At 40.0% G+C, this 16,178-nt stretch overlaps 1 protein-coding gene and 1 long non-coding RNA gene across 2 annotated transcripts in view; one reads left to right on the top strand and one right to left on the bottom strand.

Annotated features, from left to right (window-relative positions):
- Nucleotides 1-16,178, top strand: part of LOC119161893 (tachykinin-like peptides receptor 86C) — a 705,859-nt gene that overhangs the window by 448,667 nt on the left and 241,014 nt on the right. The gene's annotated exons all lie outside the window — the stretch shown is intronic.
- LOC142776499 (uncharacterized) overlaps nt 246-16,178 on the bottom strand; it is a 77,598-nt gene continuing 61,665 nt past the window's right edge. The window contains exons 2-3 of the long non-coding RNA XR_012887581.1: nt 3,874-4,085; nt 246-972 (exon numbers count right to left, since the gene is read on the bottom strand). This is a non-coding gene — a long non-coding RNA (uncharacterized LOC142776499). The remainder of the gene's footprint in view (nt 973-3,873; nt 4,086-16,178) is intronic.

Here is a 16,178-nt window from a genome sequence, read left to right as displayed (position 1 = left end):
ACTACAACCACACTATTAGTACCCACAGGAGCAGTTCTCCCGCTACCTGTAGTATTTGTATGTTCAGAATATTTGAAAAAAAAAACTGAGTAAACAGTTGGCAACGCATGCATTTGGTTGTTTCGAGCTTCATGGAATCTGTTTTACAGCCAACTCTAGTAATACGTGAAACTCTTGCCTTTAGAAACCAGAAGTGATTTCTGAATTTTCGACTCGGTATTTCCTTAGCCACATGCGGTGCCAGATATCTCGTAAACACTATCGTATGTCTTTCAATAAGCGTGACACAGCAGATGCCACGTACACTGGAAAGAATATTTTCCCTTCATTACGTAAAAAGGCGTAGGTACCTTGCTGCCAACCACTTCCGTGAAAAAAAATAGTACACCAGAAATCACGCAGAACACTTAAAACGTACAGACCGTTCAATTTTACGGAGATCTTCGTAATGAACAAATATAGTGACGGCTGCTACTAAACAACATCTGCTCCGTAGGGTCATTTCTCACACATTATTCACAATAACATTGCTGCATGTCCGTAAATAACAAACGTGTTTCCATTGTAATCAACATGAGGCATACGTAATCAGCAGATCTTTCTTCTGCAAGTAAAAGGTCACTAAAAATTTCTCAGGCCACTATTCCAACTAATCCTTTGGCTGCGTCACCTGGGAACTTTTGACTGCACCTGCACATGCTAAAATTTTATGAAGTGAGTTTGAATGTTTATAAACCAACAAGGACAAGTTTGCTATTCACTGAAATTGAATTTAATTTTCCCATGAACATAAAACGAAATATAGCACAGACATTTCACAAATTGTGTGAACAAAAATTGTCATAAAATTTAGGTTATTTCGACGGCTTTGTATGTGGCATTTAAAATACGAAAAAGCAATATCATAAATTCCAGATACCCAAATCACCTCAGTTGTTTTCATATTGTAACAGTATTGCGCAGACTTCTTTTCTGAAAAAGAGGAAAAACATTTTGCCAGCACAATCATATCAGGCGAGTACAGAGCAAAAAAGAGAGCGCGCACGATCAATTGATTAATTTGCAGACCCCTAATAGGACTTGTTAGAGGCACTGGCTTGCAGCACAAAAATAAATTTTCACACATAATGAATTATAATACATTAAAAGAATGAAATGACTAAAATCAAAAACAACTTCATATACACACCAAAATTATTGCCTAATATTTTTATTTGAGGGAAAAGGAGCAAATGAGTAATTAAATGTATTAAACAGTACAATTAGAGTTTTGCCATGCAAAATAACCTAGCGTTTTTTTTTGACCATCATGATGTTGGCGTAAAAAATTTTCACGTTTCTGGAAGTTCGAAACTCATGCTGGTCATTTCATTCCATTGCCAAAAATATTGCTGCCTAGTTGTGAGAGTCTGTACTATGGCGCCGACTGAGCTAAAAGTTGTCAAACAACAATTATTTTCAAAAGTAGTTGTGAAATGCACTCAGTAAACGGCATTTCCACATTTCCAGCAAGGTATTGAAGTGATCTAACTAAAAATAATGACTTATGTATATCAATTCTTCAAGAGCTTTCCCCCGAGTGCTATTGAGTATTGTTGCCAGGTTTAGAATTTTTTTCTTGTAACATGGCAAATTCTAAGAACAGGAATGAAATATGTGCTGGTGACTTTTCTGACATGCTACAAATTAAAAATAATTGATGCACTGAAGTTTAGCAGACAGTCTAAAAATTGTTAATTTCCCTTTTTTGGGGAAAAGCTATTTATTCAGCATCAAAATTATTGCCGTGGTGTTCGGACACAATTTATGCACAACATTTCATTTTGAAGCTCTATAACCTACATCAATATAGGTGAAGTTGCTGAAGGGTATCATTTTTTTAAACTCGAAGAGTGTTTTTTTTAATTACGTATTTACACCGGCTTACCCTTACTTGACACAAGCGACATGAAGCACTTGCAAAGGCAATAAACAGACTTCCAGAGCCCTGAGGTACACACAGCAAGCTTGATGTGGATCAATTGAAATCGGAATGGGGCTATCATCTGCATTTCATTGCCAACAGAGGTGCGCTACAACGAATGTCGCTAGAACGTGGAGACCAGTAGCGTAGCCAAAATATATTTTTCGCGTGGTGGTGGTGTGTGAGGGGAAGGCAACTTCGCTCATACTCCATGTAATATTTTATTTTTCATCATTAGTTTAATGAAGGGCAGCTGCAGGCAAAAGCTGCTCTCCGAAAGAGGCAGCTTGAACAACGCCCACAGCCACCTTTTAGCACGACATCAGTGGCAAACAGTCAGCAATGTGAAGTCAACAACAACGACAAAAATAAATAAATAAATAAATCAAAAATGAATAAATATAAAAATATCAAGTCTAGCTTAACAGTGGATACTTTTCCAAAATTTCAAAGTGGTTATATACTTTTCGTAGAAAGGACTTGAATTCACTCATTTGAATCGACCAGCTGCTACCACTGGTAAAATGTTAATTGTCTTAATTGCTATATTTACTACCACACTTATATTTTGTGCCTATCTGACGATTCCTTTTGTCGCAACAAAGACAATGCCGCAACTAGCACGCAAGTACCCCCTTTCTCTAACTTTTAAAGAATATTGGACACATTTCTTGAAACACCCTATATTTCATACAATGCAGGCAATGTGAGGTAAAAACAAAGATGAAGAATGAGCAAGAAGAAATGACGAGCTCATAAAGAGATAGCTCCGTAGACAGGAATGTTTTTCAGAAGGGGAGACACATGTCAATGGCCATGAGAATGACTTTCTTCATTACTTATGCTCGGTAGGACAACCCACAACATGCTGATTCGGGGGAAGGGGGACAAACTCCTGGGGAACCCCTCTGGCTACAGGCCTCCACGGAGCACGCCTGCTTGGAATACAGCAGATGTCACATGAGCAGAAGAAAGTTTGTCAATAATAACAGATGTAAACGGAGGTTTGCAAATTTCTACGAAAAAAAGAAGTTTAGTAAACGGAGGTTTGCACAAGAGAAAGTCTTTAACCCGAGTGAGCACATTCAGAGGAATGTTTTGCGGTGTTGGTAAAATATGTAGAGAGAAACCCTATCAGGAGCTGTAGAAAAATATGGAAACAATAGATCCACCTCAGAGCCCATGCCAAGAAACAAATGTATGCACTCTAAAAGGCAAGCAAGTCTAGTGTCACATAAAAAGACTTAAGAAAGCCACACTCATATTTGAAACTGATGATAAAAACTTCCAGCTGAAGGCCTTGCCTTGCAACAGGAAAGCTGCTTCTGATCAAAGAAAAAACTTCTGAATTGGTATACAAGTTCTCAATGATGGATCTGATCTCCCTAGTTGAAAAGTGGCCTAAGCATGTGGTCTCAAAATCAAAGTATAGTTGCTGACTTTTTATATGAACTCCTTCATGGCACCGCTACTCATCCCACCGAAGTAATGTAAAATTACGAAGGAAAATTTTGATGCCCTTGTGGGTGCTGTTTTCACTTTTCGTGCTCTAGCTGACTAATTTGGTATGCTGTCAAACACAGTAACAATGTGCAAGCGATGTTTACAATGCCCTTGCTAGGTTGCCAGCACGAAATGCTTGCACTCACTATGGCTTGAGGTTGCCAGTGTAAAATACAACGCCAAAACTACAACTGCGGGTCTTGAAGGTCACCTTTCGAAGGCTATGTTTTGAATGTGCGATGTACAAAGCAAATTTCAAACTGGATAATGACAACAAAGTAAACATCATCTACATGGTATAGCTTTGTTTTTTACTCACCAACGTGGAAGAACATTAGGAATAAGTATGAAAACTTGACTTTAGTGCTATAGCCTCACGCAACGAAGATATGGGTGTGCTTAATCACCTGTCGCTGTTCCATGCTGCTGGACTAAACGTTGAGCCGTCCAGAATTGGCAGTGGAGAATACAGCGAAAATGATGGTGCTTGATAATTTGCTGGTGAGGTGGTGACACAAATTCCTGCCACGTCAGGTCACCAAAGTGCTTGTGGAATAAACGGTCATGGTGGCGCTGGCATAAGAGGTGACAGCTGGCCCCAAAAATATAAAAGTAGCACCTGGAAAAGAATATTTAGTGACTGTGATATTTTAACTGCTGTGTCATGACCGCATTACATGGATAACATACCATGCTTGTGTAACACGATGTCAAACTTTTTTATCAGTCACATGTGTGCATACCTGCACACTACTGTCTGCGGGATGTGGGTATGACCCCCATGTGATTCACTGCCTATGTGAACTCAGGAACAGCAAGAACGCACTTTGGAAATCTCTGAGTAAGCATTAAGGAGACAGTACAATATTACATCTGTTGTCAATAGTATCAGCTTCACAACGAGGGCAAAATTTCAACGAAAAGATACAGTATATATATCAGTTGTGGCAGCATTTAATCCTTGGAATTCTAGATGGTGTACTTCACCACACTAGTGGTGGTAAATGCTCCAGAAAAGAATAATCAGGCATCTTATTCAAGCAATGTTGAGTGTGTTTGCAATGTTGGCTATCCTTCTCTAAAAAATGCAATAAACAACAAATAAGTACTCATATATGACTCAACAAGCTACAATGAAGCACTGTTTAACCTGGGAGAAATTACGATATGCGCATCAAGGCACCATGGCATGCACCTGATTTTAATAAACCTGAAGTCTGGGCTCCTAAAAGCACAGTTGTGAGTGCAGGCATAAAATTGTATCATCAGCAACTCCTTAAGCATTAGTGCGATTGACATATTTGGTAAGCCCTTGATATGCTGACAGCTTCTAAGTTTACACAGATATGCAAATCAACTTAGTAGAAATAGTTGCAAGGAGTGAAAAACTGCAGTCAAGACAGCTTGCCATTAAATCTTTCCCATAAAATTGGTCTCCACAAATTATGAGAGTCACTGTATTCTGTTTTGATTTAGTCCATAAGATTGTTTAAAAATCACACTTATTGTTATTCTGTGCCCTCTGCTGCACTGTCAATATAATCAAACCCCAGGTATTACACTAACAGAAATTAAGACAACAGTATGTTCATAACGAGTGTGTTCAATCAAATATATGCAACAAAACATAAAAGTAAATGTATACAGGCTTCAAAAACTTCTGGACACTATTCACCTGAGTCAACTACTAGCCAGTTATATTTCAGTTCCCCACTACAGTTTAAATGTTTTTTTTACTTTTCTTATCTTTTACTAGCAGTCTTTACCTGGAAATAACACCAGCAATATAATCACTAGAGGATTTATAAACGCCAGTAGTTAGCAGTGTCTTCGTATTCCCTTTATTCATCCGCGCGTCTAATCATTGCTGCAAAATACTCAACGGCAGGTAGCACAGCATTGTCACTTTAAAAGCAGGCATTGTTACTTTAATACAGCTGTATTAGTTCATAACAAAAGCTTATCTTCTTTTTTTATTTGAATAGATCCTTTTCTTAAATGTGGTGTTCTTGCCACTTACAAATCTTATCGCACAGGTAATAAGTTTTTGCATGAATCGGTGTCCCCTACCAGTGCTGCATAAGCACGCTATTTGAAATGTCAGAAGATAGCCGCATGTGATTAAATGCACCCTAGTACAGTTTAGATATCTAGTTTAATCATGTAGGCTAGTACTAGATAGAAAACTATTAAAGTAAGCGCTGACAAAATTGCTATGTTGTCTAAATGTTCCTCATGCCTGTTCAGCTAGTACTCACTACTAGGGCGCATTGCTTCAAAGTATAAACACGGGCAAGCACAGAGTTCAGCAACCACATCAAAAAAGTTTTTATTTCTGAAATAAAAAGCACTTTCAAGACTTTCTCATACAGTAACCCCTGAAAATAATACTAAATGCGTTATTTACCATAGTTTGTTACTAGGACCACTTCAATGCTAAATTTACAACCAAACATGTACACAAACCCAAAGCTTTCTTTTTCACCAGCTATAAAAATTATTTCGCGCTGTACACCTATCAAATTACTCTTTGTCTACAGAAAGAAAACTCTGACAATCAGCCTATACGAACTGTCATAATTCACTAAGTGTTATCTCTCTATAAAAAAATCCCCAATATAGACCATATTTTTCATGTACTGAAAATTCTACAATTGTTCTACACAAAAAAATTTGTACTAACCAAATAGGAGAATAACAAATTTTTAAAAATGATTTCCGGGATTTTACGTCCGAAAATTACGATAATATTATGAAGGACGCCATGGTAGAGGGGCCCAGAAAATTTTACCATGTGGTCATTTTTATGGTGCACTGATATTGCACACTACACCGGCCTCAACCACTACCCGTCCATCACAACGCGACTACCACGACCGCCATCGAACACGTGGCCTTCGGGTCAGCTGCCGACCATCGCAACCACTATACCGCCGCGGCAGACGAAGTGCAGAATCTTTTAATTATTTTTAGAACGCCTTTTACGAGTCGTGGTTTTCAGCATTCGGGGAAAAATCCCATGCCGTTTTAGATTACTTGAGTTAAAAGTTCTCTCTGGCTTTTCGCACCTCGGTGCTACCTTCCGCTAGCCAGCTTTTATAAGACAACGTGGGGGAGATAAACTTTGGCCCGACAGGGAGAACACACCGGCAGGCTGCAGCGCCAAGATTTCACGGTAGATATCATATCGTCTTAAGGCGCAGTGCCGTACCGACACCGTAAACAGAGACTCACCAAACGCCGCCAGCATAAATGGAGGCTCACACACTACATGGCTGCACTGCAATGTTTCCTATTTACGCGATGCTTTCACCCAAATCGGAAAATTAATTATTAAAGTCTAATTGCAACAGTAGTAGATCCGCATCACTCATAGTACAAAAAATTTGACGTCCACGTTTCCTGTCAATCGCATTTACTACAAACATACTTTCGTGAAATATCGACACCTTTGAGCCTGAAGTGAGCCTATATTTCCACTGTCATAAAAAGTGTAAATTTATATAAGTAATTTTGATATTTTAATCAAAATTCTATCCACTTCTCCGCCAAGAAAACTTTCAGAGCTGTAACCCCTTACGTCAAGGTAGATCTCCTCGCTTCAAGAAATGCAAAGTTGGGCACTGTATGCGTAAAACTCCAATCTGGTCTTTATGGGATAAGAAATTGATTTTCTTAATGTGCCCCATCTGTAAGTTTTATTGATCCACCAGGGCATTAGAGTTAATGCGACCCCGGATGAGGCCACCCGAGCCACTACAAAGCACCTCAACCATGCTTTTCTGGCTCAGAGACTTCAAAACGCTTCTGCGTTTCAGAGAAATTATGTTTCACTACTGCGAACAACATCAGGTTTTTCCGGTGCCTAACGTTTAATACCAGGATTTATCAGGAGTTCTTTGTTTTCACAAAATGCGATAAATGCTACGACCCCAAAGATCTCACTCATATGCTTTGGAGTTGCTTTGCGTCACGCAGTGACAAGACTAATACTGAAGAACAATGGGACGCAGTAACGCAATGGTACTATAAAGGGACATTGTTGGAAAGAACAACGGGCGTGGAAAGTGACTCAAAAGGCAAAAATTTTCGGTCCCAACATGGGAGCGGCCCGCTTCGGTCTAAGACGCTTGCGCAACATAGAGGAAAATATATGTTTTTTTCATCCATTCATCCATAATAAGGCCTCAGTGAGGACGGTGATTGAACCCTATGGCGCCTACAGACGAACACTTGTGTTTTGCATTAAAAAGCATTCTGACCGAATAGTCGATGGGGGGCGGTGCAGTCACAGCAGGAATGTATCCGCAAACTCAAACATGGTGCGGGCATGCCAGATTAATCCTTTCCTTCCCCCTTATCATCCCCCTACTATGAGTCAAAGGAGGCAGCCCTACACAATTACCTAGGATGTGGTGCTCGAAGGGCGGTATTCCAACCAGTGTTGCGAAATGCGCACCTCCATTCAATTCCTATTCTATTCTGGGAAATAGCAACTTGCCGTAACTCTTACATTATCGAATTCCTCGGAGTTAAATAACTTAGCCCATTCTAACACCGGAAATCACATAGCAGGTTGATATCACTCCTAAAATATCTGGGGCCGAATTCACAAAGCTTTCTCTTTGGCTACGCATTTTCTTAGCCAAAAGTTCTCTTATCTGGAGGGATTACTATAGCGCGGGTATGAATTTAACTTATTCGGCACTTAAGAGGGCAAGGAGGACACACGATAGTTGATGAAACGACAAGGAAAGAAAGAAGTGTGTGCCAATAATATCAAGGTAGCACGCAAAGCGTCTAGCATCGAGAGTATACGATGACAGCCAATGATTTGCTGCATCTAAGTTTCAGTTCCGCGAGCGTCTGCTACAGCGCTTACGGGATGCCGCGTACGTTGTAATAGGCGTTTTGGCGGGCTGTGCAAAGCCAAGCACTCGCCTTTCATCAACGACTGTAGCTAAAAACGAAATTGCTCGATGGCCTTAAGTCATCGAGCAATCCATGCACTATCTCGCCAAGTACAAGTAAACAACACTCCAGGTGTACCACATAAATGAAACCACACATAAATCGATGCATGCAATGTTTGAAAATGTGCCTCGAATGTCTTCCTCTATTTAACGCGACCAGTTACCTTACATTTCATTGAAGCTGCGCTGCTACTTGACTAATTCGGTGCAATCTAGCACGGTATAGTGGTGAACGTAAGGGTGTTTTGTACCTATAGTCAAAGGTAGCCTTTGTTACAATATTCTTATTACAAGACACATGAGCGACTTTGGTGCCTGCAGACGAATTGTGTGGAAATAGATAACAGCAGTAATCAAATGAAATTGTGAGCGCAATTTCGCTGGTTCCATGCACCGCAGCATTTTTATAAAGCCGGAATGCAAGAACGTGCATACGCTTACGCTTAGGTATATGTCTACGTAAAATGAGGGAGACTCGTCGGGAGGTGTCTCAGTGCTAATGCTTTTCACAAAACACGGTGCAAATGTTTCGCCCAGCGTTGTTTGAGTGCGCAAAGGAAGGGACGTGTATACGAGTCTTGAGGTCGAGAGACGTTATCACACGTGCGAAAAGAATGAAAAGAGAGAGAGACTCTCGTTTCGGCTACGCGAAAGCTTGAAATTGATAAATAATAAAGACAACTTTCTGGCCCAGCAGACGTCAGGGAAAGTCTCCGAAAAGAAGCGTCAGATGCTCGGAGAGCATAAAAAAGTGGAGTACGCGTTATATGGGAGTGACAGCCACTCAGAAAGCGAGATGAAGTGTGACTGTCTTTAGATGTGAGAATCAATGCTAATTAGGAGAGTTGAGTTAATGAGCCAAAACATTTCTAAATAACGATAATGAAAGCAAACTGAGCATTCATCTAGTGAAAGTGACACTAGTGACAGTGAACTCATAATAGTTGATTAGCGTTGTCCCAAGCCGATATATATTTTTATTTTCTTATCTATATTTGGAAAACTATGAGAAGGTAGCGTACGTTTGAGCCGGCTATCCCAACGTCAGGACAGTAATGTACAAGAATAAATAGCGCACGGCTATACAATCACACGTGGCGGTTTCTATCTTCTAGTAACCTTGGGAAAACGCATTCTAACTATTTTTTCTATTTTTGACAAAGTTTCACGGGACGTTTTTGCATTTGGCTTCATTCGAAGGAATGACGATATATCAGCAATAAGGCGAACACAAGCACTGCTGCAGTGGACGAGAGGTTACAGCACTCAACTACAATCTAGGAGGTACTTGGTTCGATTCGCAAAATCACTGAGGACTTTTTTTTTTTTTCAAGAGGTTGCCCGGCCTGACATTATGCCTGGTGGCGGGTACTAGGTTTTTGAGAAGTAGGCTTTCGCACTTGCTTTTTTCACTTCCCTTTTGACCCAAAAGTGCTGTACTGTGCTCCTTCAAAAATTAAACAATTCAGGGTTCCTAATTTTCTCCTCCATCCTCTCTTATCGCAAAAGTGTCCAGTGCTGAAATACCAATATCATACCTGGTATATTACTTTTCACGTGTTTGAATATTCGACCAGCAATCAGTCTTCACGGTGTTTTGAAGAAAATCTACACATGCAGTGAGCTAACTGCTTGCAGCCAAGTTGACTGCCTTTGTAGGGACACGCTTTCGTGCTAATTTGGTCGGCATCATCACATGCAGCAAGACCAAAGAGCACGGACAGTTAGAGCTGATGCAAACAGAGTGATTAGTTTGTGTCTTCTCTCCCGCTATTTGTCATGCTGCACACTTCAGTGTAATGTCGCTGTCAATGGTTAAAATGAACTATAGCAGTTAATCGAGTTCTGCTGAGAGGGTCCCGTATTGTCCAGAATGGAACAAAACAATGGCAATTTGATTTGTGTGATAAAGAGATACCCTGCTTTTGGCTACTAGAATAAATTTCTAAACTGAAGTTTATTTTTTATTAACAACAGTTCCAATGCAGATGGAAGGTGCATGGACAAAAATCGTGTATTCAGCTTGACTAGGTTTGTGACCTTAATTGTAATTGCGAACCGGTATCACAGTATGCATAAATATCACACACATATACAACCACGGGTGATAGCTTGCTTATTCTGATTAAAATTGAAATGTTGAAATCGACATATTCAACCAACGCAATGTGTACGAGATATGCCATGTAGAGTAGCTATGCTCGAAACTAATCTTCGCAGGTTCGTTCCATTTTACCCAATTTCTTGCCAATGACTGTAGGTTGGTAAATGAAACTTCTTCGAACACACATATTCTGTGTAAGGTTACATTTATTTTTATGCAGTACAAAACAAATTGAAATGTATAATGGCTCAAAAGAGAAATAACTAGAATTAAATTCAGCCAAATCATTACCAAACTTACTCACCAATGACAAACGGATTCTCATTTAAAAGATACATACATACATACATACATACATACATACATACATACATACATACATACATACATACATACATACATACATACATACATACATACATACATACATACATATATGCACACACACATATACATATGTACACCCATACATACATACATACACTCAGGTGTAAATATTAAAATGAATGGCTATAAAACAACAATTCTAATACACTCATTTTGAATATACTACAGAAAGTAACTTACGAGAGATATCCACCGGCACTGTTATGTCTGAACATGGTGTTTCTCGAATTATCTCGCAAAAGCTTGATGCATAGTTTTCTGCTGCTGCCCAGTGACAAGCAGTTTTTATAAAAACACAAGAATAAAGCCCTTGACAATGTCATGCTAAAGAAAAGGGCTGTGCATCAATATTTTGTACATGTCTGCAATATCACTCTGTTTATTTACATAGCTTGGCTCATTCACAACCCACTAACAAAGCATGTTAGGACACTTGGGCTGAAAGTTGGCACAGCACGAGTAAATTCTAGACAAAACATGAATAATACAATTATAAGCTACTAAGCTCCTTGGTGCAAACAGTGTTTATATTGACAGCTATAGGTGCCATTTCGTTTCCCCAAAACACTTCTCAAAAGTAGAATCAACTTTATTTAGCTAAAAGTTTCTATTATGGCGCGTCGTGGTGGCTCAACGGTGGAAGCGACTCTTTCGGCCAAGAAAACAAAGACCAGTTATTTTTCCAGTTCGTGAATTCACCCCATGCTAACATTGAGGCAGCTGGTAAGAGTGCTTTTGGAGAGAGGAAACCACCATATTCCCACCAGTTGTGGCCTTGGGTAGCTACTTCACTTGGACAAAAATGATGAAAAACACTCCTCAAGAAGACTTCAAAGTTTGCACATCAACACAGTTCCCATACAGCTGTCTATTAGTCTGCTTGAAAAATATTGAGTTTACTGGTGGGCAAAGACTGTACACTATGTGAGGTGATGCTCCAGTGCACTGCATGTATGTCTTGCTGCTGGCCTCAACTGCGATGTTGCTCAGCACATATGTGTAAAATAACAACTAATACTATGCCACTGCAAAGTAATTATGTGTAATTTACATGAAACAGGGACCACAATAAAAGAACATAACAACATTTGCCTTCACAAAGTTCAAAAAATGTAAATAAATTTCCACAGAGTTTTCACAGTTCATCTGAGGATAGTAATATTGATTGTAAACACATTCTTATTTCTACTAACAAACTATTTTAAGATGCCAGATTCAATATTAGAGTATACCAGCACTTTTGTAGGGCTAAACAATTGTACAGGCACCTAGAAAAACACAAGTGAATGCATGGTATAGCTACATATAAAAATAAGTACTTTTATTTCTAGTCTGAGTAGAGCTGCATAGATGATAAGTCACTTGCATTACATTATGAACAAACCTATCCGAGCAAAGTATACATTTAAAAGTTACACTTACACAGTAGATAAGTAGACTGTTGAAGGACGGATAGGCAGTGGGATAATACCCAAGCACTAAAATCTTCTGTTAAGATATACTAGGAGTAGTGATGGTCTACTTCCTTCCAAATAAAATAATCCACATAGATTCACTTCCCAGAGCTTATACACTCATGGCATCATTGGTGCTATACAAATGAGTGTACACTGAAGGATTACATCGACTAAGTACATAATTACTGCGTCCATGGCTTTACTTCTTGTACTACAAAGAATGCAGACACAGTTACCATTGGCAACCATGGATGCTGTGATTTCTGGCATGTAAATGTAGAGGCACGCAGGCACTTAACACACATGTTAAAAACTTCAGCTCAAAAATATTTCCCACTAACACTACAGCAGCCTTTAAATTAGTGTCATAGTTTGGTATCTTCCATGCAAAATTTAAATAATTTTGAATGCAAGCAAATGAACTGCTGAATAATGCACTGCTAAGAAGTTAAGCAGTAGCTGCTCATGACATCACAATGTGCTCTTTCTGCTGTTCTAAACTTTGAGCAGGAGAACAGTCACTGGCAGTCCCTTTATACTTGTTGGTCTTCTGTGCTCTGTTCTTGATACACTGTACATGACCGTGGAGCACCAAACCCCTTGTTACTGCTGGAACTTAGAAAAATACAGATCATTGTTACAACCATGCTACATGCAAGAGTGTATAGTTGTCAATTATGTGCTCATATTTACAGATATTGTATTTTAAGAAGCCAATGACAAGCCTCAACACACACACACACACACAAACAGTGAAGACTGAAAATATATTTAATATGATACAAGAGCAAAACTACAATGTTATAGATGAAGGCATGAAACTTCTGCCAGACATAAAAAGCCAATAAAGTTTCTTCTATTTTGACTTTACACTAGGTGCGAGAAGCAGACCACAAATAAGTTCACTAAGAAATACAAGTTAGACTGCATTGCAACGCAACAGCCAATGTTCCTAACTTTAAGGCTGTCTAACATAGCCAGCTCACCGTACTGCGTATAGGAGCAAACGGGCAGTCTAGAAGACACAAATAACTTGTGGATTATGAGTGTGCTTGTTGCTGACATCTATTATTTTAAATGAAGAAAACCTTTCAAAAATGCACTTCATCAGGGGAAATAATCATACGCAACAAACACAACGGGCTCCTACAGGTGCCACCAACACTCACCATTATTGTTGATACCAGTGTCTTGCCGGATGGATATGCTGCGTCCTGCACAGAACACCAAAGGAGTGCTCCATGACTTGGATTGCATGTGTGCTAGCTGCATCACTCTGCTGCTGAAATAGGCTAGCCACAGACAGAGAAATGAGAAGCCATAACTTTGAAACACACTGAACGTCACCTTTAGAGATCAACAATGCATACTTAGGTCAGGTACAATTTGTAGAAAAATATATATCACTATGCAATCGTGGTGAACATGTTCGGCTGAAACATAAGCAACAGCACTGAGAGAGAAAAAGCTACATTAGGTAAAAGATGCAGTTACTGGCCCTATGTCATCTGAAGCTTCTTCAATAGGTCTTTCTCCTTACAAGTTGTGAACAGCCAGGCAATTTTCACCCACTTGCTATTTCCTTCCAGAGCACTTGATCCACAGAGGGAGTTACAAGCTGGAGAGCTCAATAAGGAATCAAAGTATTTGTGCTCGTTTCAAAGCACAAGCTTATGAGCCTCAGATTATTGGAGTTTCATTCATAAGCTACATGCTTTCAGCTTTCAACATTCTCAATTATCTTGCAATTTAGTTCAATAAATGTTGAATAAAAATTATGTGTAAGAATATTACAGGTATCCACTGAAAGCAACCATGCTTGGGTTTTCAATTTGTGCACAGTAAGTGGTGTTCACGTAATCGTATGTATTAAAGAAAAACTAACCTTGCAGCCAGCCGTTAGGCAGTTTTGTGCGCTCGAAGCTCCCAAGCAGATCGCAGTTCTTCCAGATGAGGCTGCCATGCATGCTTCCACGCCCCATCCGCTGAATGATAACAGTCCCAGCAGTGACATAGGCTTGCATAGTTAGGGAGAACGCGTCCTTCCTATTTTTGTATAGGTGCTCCAAGTAATGATGAGGATTGATGTGCCAGAATGTTCAACCGATGAATCACAGGACCTTAACAAACCAATCTCTGCGATCTGTGAAGAGCCAAAAACAAGATATTTAAAAACAATCATTAAAGCACTCACTTCTAATACTTATTTGAGGAAGCTATCACTTCGTTAATGTGACCAAAATATGCTATAATCACTTTGAAATAAACTGAAGCCTCATGTAAAATTTACGTACCGCAATATATATGTCCTACTGAAGTATAGTACTAGCACAGTGGTAATCGTCTATAGAACTAATTTTCCAAAATAACATAAACTTTTAAGTGCAACCTGGCTTCTGAAAAATAAATTCGCATTAACTTTCCAACTATCAAACGTGGTCAATCGACAGGCCCAACCTCATAATCAAACAAGAGCTCACTTGTATCAAATCACAAAAAACTTTTTATGTATTTGCTCCATAATATATGTATGTATATAACAGTAGTAGTATATTTTTCATGCTTCAACTTACCTTAGAGAAACATTACATCTGGTGGGCTTAAAAACTTGCACACGTTATAGAACTGCGTGAATTATAGTACTGGTGAAATTTAGTTCTGCAAGGTGAACTCACCGATGGCAGCACTTAGTAGCCGTCGATGTCATGAGGAACCAAGTACGGCCAACAGGCAAAGGGCATCTGCAGACTGGAAGCTGCCAATGACAGCAATGAAGGGCTGGCCAGGCGTGCACGTCCATTTATAAAGTGTAAGAACTGGCCATGACCGGCTGTTGTCAAGGCTCTAGTGCCGTGAAAAACGATGGCCAGACGAACTCGAAAACCTGTTGTTAGGCGATATTGGCCTACAACTTCATCCAAAGCAAGGCACCGGTGAAATCTTTGCTTTTTCTGGGGGCCGAAGGGAAGCTTGACGTTCACGGGCTCTCGCTGCCACATAGAACTCTCAAGTTGTTACCGAAGGACAGTCTAGGCGCGCATCCAAAGTAACACGATCCACAACAGAATGTAGCATCTCGCAGTTTTGGTTGATCACATCACAGCGCTAGGACTATGGTTATCACAAAAAGGAGAAGTGACGACTTAATAAACAAAAGCGCCAAGCTGCCCCACCACAACTTCGCCGGGCAAAACAGTTATCAACGCTGTCTTTCAATTTTCGGTCACACGAGCACAGCTTGTTCACAAGTTTTGGAACGTCAACACAGCACCACTGTTCACAACGAACATCGTTTCACTCCCGAATAGTACATTGCTCTCAAGTAAATAGAAGCGTACGGGCTAACTAGTGGCGAAGCAAGAACCGAGCGCGTAGTTCATACGTTTCCGTACGTACTTGGGGTCACTCAAGTAACGTGTCAAAACGCTGTCAATCCAAAATGTCGCACAGCACCCAACTGAGAGACTGGAAAGTCAAGCGAACGAACTGTTACCGGCACACAAACACACATTGCAGGCTTCTCGAGTGCTAGTTGCCGTCGATACATCGACGCCGATCCCCGCTTGATAACCACACCGACGCACAGGCTTCGCTGCGCTTCACCGTACACCATTGCACTGCCACAGCTTTCCGCACTGCTCACACGCACTGAAAGAGCTACTGTAATCACAACACATCCGGTCAAACGCCGAAGTAACTTGTGCGAGAAGCATTTGCTGAAAGTCGCACCGACCGATATGCTGTTTACGACGCCATGTTGTTTTCGACAACTGCACCGCACGTAAGAGAGC

The sequence above is a fragment of the Rhipicephalus microplus genome, chromosome X (assembly GCF_043290135.1).
Source record: "Rhipicephalus microplus isolate Deutch F79 chromosome X, USDA_Rmic, whole genome shotgun sequence".
NCBI classification, from domain to species: domain Eukaryota; kingdom Metazoa; phylum Arthropoda; class Arachnida; order Ixodida; family Ixodidae; genus Rhipicephalus; species Rhipicephalus microplus.
The sequence above is the reverse complement of the archived record's forward strand: the minus strand, read 5'-3'. Positions and strand labels throughout refer to the sequence as shown.